At 48.1% G+C, this 5,424-nt stretch overlaps 1 pseudogene; it reads left to right on the forward strand.

The window, feature by feature from the left end:
- Positions 1–222: 222 nt before the first annotated feature.
- On the forward strand, positions 223–940 carry LOC150000623 (vesicle transport protein USE1 pseudogene; annotated as a pseudogene).
- Positions 941–5,424: the final 4,484 nt, after the last annotated feature.

Here is a 5,424-nt window from a genome sequence, read left to right on the forward strand (position 1 = left end):
ATAGTCAGTCATCTAGAGGGGTAGGAGGGGTGAAACCAGGGAGCTGGGGTGGAGAGGACATGGTGTGGTGGTGGCCAGGTGGCGGTTGGTGGAATGGGTGGTCCGACGTTCACATGTAGTGGATAAAAAAACCAGGAGGGCCAGTCCCGCCGGGTCCTAGCCCCAACCCCCCTTGACCGACCCCTTCAAGCAAGATGGGGAAGATGGGGTTACCCACCTGATACCCACTTTTCCTCCCCAGTACGTGGGAGCCCTCGAGGATATGCTGCAGGCCCTGAAAGCCCAGGCGATGAGACCGGTTCCTGAGGTGATCAATGAATATTCCCGTAAAGTTGAGTTTCTGAAGGGGATGCTGCAGGCGGAGAAGCTGACCTCTTCCTCAGAGAAGGCACTAGCCAACCAGTTGCTGGCCCCTGGCCGTGTGCCAACCACAGCAAGGGAGCGGGTACCTGCCACCAAGACGGTACATCTGCAGTCACGGTCACGATACACCAGCGAGATGCGGAGTGAGCTGCTAGGTGTGGACTCTACTGGAGACCCCAAGCTGGATGTGAGGAAGAGAACTGGGGTGGCAGGGCCCAGGCCAGGGGATGAGAAGCAGTCGGCAGCTGAGCTAGACCTCGTCCTGCAACAACAACAGAACCTCCAGGAGAAACTGGCAGAAGAAATGTTAGGCCTCGCCCGGAGCCTTAAGACCAACACACTGGCTGCCCAGAGTGTCATCAAGAAAGACAACCAGACCCTGTCACACTCACTCAAGATGGCTGACCAGAACCTAGAGAAGCTGAAGACAGAATCAGAGAGACTGGAGCAGCACGCTCAGAAATCAGTCAACTGGCTGCTTTGGGCCATGCTTATCATTGTCTGCTTCATTTTTATCAGCATGATCCTCTTCATCCGTATCATGCCCAAACTAAAATAAAGACCTGGCCCAGCTAAAAAACAAACAAACAAACAAAAAAAAAACCAGGAGGTATAACTAGGGAGTGAGTGATCCCAGCCTCAGGCTAGACCATGCAGTCCAGGGTTTTAGTGCTGGGAAAATAAAGCCTCATAACTCCTGGCTGTAAAAAACAGTGGAGGTTGGGGCAGAGGAAGAAACTGCCTATCTCATAGGAGAGTCCATTTGAAGGGCCTGCATGGTCCTAGAACATAAGTAAGCCCACCCACTCTCGGAACTACCACCAGGGAAACAGCCAGAAGGGCACCAGTCGCATATGGGAAGTGGGTGAAGTGAATGGAAACAGGGCAAGCATCGAGCAAGCTTTCAGCAGCCAGGCAGTGGCATTGTCCCCTCTCTGAGCCCTCTCCCACATATAGAGCCACAAAGCAGTAAAGAGAGTTGCTCTGCCCTGGCAAATACCTAAGGCTCCACCCCATACAACTTAACAGATGCACTAAGATAAGGAGTCAAAGCAGCTCTACCTAATACACAGAAACAAACACAGGGAGACTTTCAAATTGAGGAGACAAAGAAATATGGCCCAAATGAAAGAACAGAAGAAAACCTCAGAAAAAGAACTAAACAAAAAAGAGATAGCCAACCTATCAGGTGTAGAGTTCAAAACACTGGTGATAAGGATGCTCAGAGAACTCGTTGAGAACAGTGAAAGTATAAGGGAAGAAATGAAGGCTACACTAAGTGAAATAAAGAAAAATCCACAGGGAACCAACAGTGAAGGGAAGGAAGTCAAGGTTCAAATCAAGGATTTGGAATATAAGGAAGAAATAAACAGTTGATCAGAACAGAGTGAAGAAAAAAGAATTCAAAAAAACAAGGAGAGAATAGGAAGACTCTGGGACATCTCCAAAAGTGCCAATATCCAAATCATAAGGATGTCAGAAGGAGAAGAGAAGCAAGAAATTGAAAACTTATTTGAAAAAATAATGAAAGAAAACTTCCCTAATTTGGCAAAGGAAATAAACATACAAGTCCGGGAAGTATAGAGAGTCCCAAACAAGTTGGACCCAAAGAGGATCACACCAAGACACATCATAATTAAAATGCCAAAGTTAAAGATAAAGGGAGACTCTTAAAAGCAGCAAGAGAATAGCAGAGAGTTACCTACAAAGGAGTTCCCATAAGACTATCAGCTGTTTCCTTAAAAAAAACTTTTGCAGGCAAGAAGGGGCAGGGAAGAAGTATTAAAAGTGATGAAATGCAGGACCTACAACCAAGGTTACTCTATCCAGCAAAGCTATCATTTAGAATGGGAGGGCAGATAAAGTGCTTCCCAGACAAGGTAAAGCTAAAGGAGTTCATCATCACCAAGCCCTTATTATATGAAATGTTAAAGGGACTTATTTAGGAAAAAGAAGATCAAAACTATGAACAGTAAAATGACAACAAATTCACAACTATCAACAAGTGAATCTAAAAAGCAAAAACAAACTAAACAAACAACTGGAACAGGAACAGAATCATAGATATGGAAATCATATGGAGGGTTATCAGCGAGGAGTGGGAAGGGGGAGAATGGGGGAAAAGGCGCAGGGATTAAGAAGCACAGTTGGTAGGTACAAAATAGACAGGGGGCTGCTAAGAATAGTATAACAAATGGAGAAGCCAAAGAACTTATATGCACGACCCATGGACATTAACTAAGGGGGGGATTGCTGGAGAGAAGAGGGGTATGGGGTGGAGGGGGACAAAGGGGGAAAAATTGGGACAACTGTAATGGGATAATCAATAAAATGGGATCTGAGATCAGACAATGCAGTGATCCTGGCAAATGACATAACCACTCTGAGCCTCAGCTGCCTTATCTGTTCAAGGAGAAGGATAGTGATTATCTTTTGTGGATGCCTGAGGATGTGTGTAAAGTGCCTGGCATAGTCAGCCGTGAAAATGGTGAGGATGAGGAGGAGGGGATACAGATGCTGGTGATCTGGTGTGATGTGATTTACAAAAGAAACAGGTATTTGGCCTTTGTCCTATTTTGGCACAGAGCTCCTAAAACGCTTGGCATTTCCTAAGCAATTAGAGCCATGAGGTGTTTTGTTGTTATTGTTGTTGTTGTTGTTAATGAGGTGACTTTTAGAAAACCCCTAAGTTACCTGAGAGTGGGGGCTGGCTGCCAGGGGAACCAACCATGTGATTAGAGAGATAGAACTTTCAGTCCCCCTCCCACCCAAAGCTGCTCCTTCCCCAGCTTCGGGGAGGAAAGAAGGGCTGGAGATTAATTTCAATCACCAGTGGTCAATGATTTCATCAATCACAGCCAAGTGGAAAAGCTTCCATTGAAACCTAAAGGACAGGGTTTGGAGAGCTTCTGGGTTGGTAACCACGTGGAGGTGCTGGAAGAGTGGCGCCCCTAGCTAGGGTATGGGAGCTCCCCCCCTTTCCTTATTCCTTGCCCTGTGCGTCACTTCCATCTGGCTGCTCCTGAGTTACATTCTTTTATGATAAACTGGTAATCTAGTATGTAACGTGTTTCTCTGAGTTCTGTGAGCCTTTCTAGCAAATTAATGGAACCTAAGGAGGGTGTCACTGAAATCTCTCATCCACAGCTCACCTGGACTTGCTATTGACTGAAGTGGTGGTGGGTTGGGGTGGGGAGAGGTCCGTCTTGTAGGACAGAGCCCTTAACCTGTGGAATCAATGTTATCTTTGAATAGGTAGTGTCAGTTGAATATAGGACACACAGCTGTGTCTGAGAATTGTTGGTGTGGGGAACCCCCCCCCCATTGGAATTGGGTGATCAGAACCCTTTATATGGCTACCCTTCCCTTGAACTTCTTCTAACAGTCTGTCCTCCCCCAAGGGCTGGGACAGCCAGGACAAGACTCAGGGGCAGTTGGCAGGCTGGGGCTTTGGGTGCGAAGGGGCTACAGACCTGACACAATGTCTTTGAGGCATCTGCTCTTCATCCTGTCCTCATCCCAGGCCCACCAGACCACGGCTCTCATTCTAATTCCTGTCACTGTTTTCTCCCCATGGCCTTTAGCTTCCCCTGCAGCCTCAGCTGATGTTGGAGGTGCTGGCTGGCTGCGTCTCCCTGCTGCTCCCCACCTGGCACCCCTCTCTGTTCCCATGGGGGCTTCTAGAGAAGGCCAGGGTCCCCTTGGCTCTGCCTGGTGTCGGGGCCCCCTGAGGAACCCAAAGGAGGACACTAGGAGGTAGAAGTGATGCTGACCAGAGTCTGAAAGGCTGGCTGGGGAGGAAGGGCAGTATAATTCAGGATGGTGAGGTGGAGAGAGGGCGGAGACACTCATAAGGGTAAAGACAAATGTAAGAGGAGGAGGCCCTGTAGTTCTCCCCATAGTTCTGGTGGTTGAGTGCAGAATGGATTAGGAAAAAGGATGAGAGGATTAGACACAGTAGGGACTCAACACATGGGAGTCAGTATTTATATGGGGGCCTGAACCTCCATGGGTTTTGGTATCTGTGGGGGATCCTGGAACAAATCCCCCATGTATACAGAGGGACAACTCTAGCTAAGTTTTTGGAGTCAAAAGTTGTACACAGATTTTCAACTGCATGGGGGGTCGGTGCCTCTAACCCCTGCGTTGCTCAAAGATCGACTGTATACATATATTTTAAATAATTAAAAAATTCCAAAACACTCTGCCCTCTAAGACAGTGATCCCCAACCTTTTTGGCACCATAGACCTGTTTTGGGGAAGACAAGGGGAGGGGGAGGGGGAGGGGGAGCTCAGGCGGGCTTTGCTTGCGGCCCTGTTCTACTAAGCATTAACTCAGCAGAGGGTGCGGTACAAGAAAAGCAAAAACAGACATGGACCCTAGTGAGGGAGACAAACCTTAAACAGGGGAACACACAAATAAAGGAATACTCTTGAAAGTGACTTGTTCATTCCATCAGGCATTAATAATACCTGGGAGAGCAAATGTAAGGAGGCCCACTCTAGATGGCCCAGAGAAACCTCTTCCTGGAAATGTGGGTTCAGATAAGAACTAAAGGCCCACTGGGAATTGACCAGGGACAGACTGGGGAGAGGGGCAAGGGGACAGTGGGAGGGAGGGCTACCGGGGACTGGCGGGTCAGCGGGGCCTGTGCCCTGTGTAGGGCCATGGAAGGAGGTGGAATGTTTTTTTACTCTTCAGTGCAATGGGAGGTTATCGAAGGAGAGTGATCTAATTTAAGTTTTTAATGATCTTTCTGGTGGTTGAATGCAGAATGGATTAGGAAAGAGGATGAGAGTGGAAGTAGCAAGGCCAGTGAGCAGGCTATTTCAGGAGCTACAGGGTAGGGGGCTTCCCATCAAGTCCCCTTCTACCCACTTAGGGTCTAGCATACAGTGGTCTCAACATTGGCTGAACAGTAGAATCATCTCGAGAATTTTAGAAATCCCGATGCCCGGGCTGTACCCCAGGCCACTTAAATCAGAGTCTCTGAGGGTAGGACTCAGCACCAGTTCTTTTCAAAGCTTCCCAGGTGATTCCAACATCCTGTTCCTGGCACG

This window comes from Furipterus horrens, unplaced genomic scaffold, assembly GCF_987537825.1.
Source record: "Furipterus horrens unplaced genomic scaffold, mFurHor1.1.pri manual_scaffold_10, whole genome shotgun sequence".
NCBI lineage: Eukaryota > Metazoa > Chordata > Mammalia > Chiroptera > Furipteridae > Furipterus > Furipterus horrens.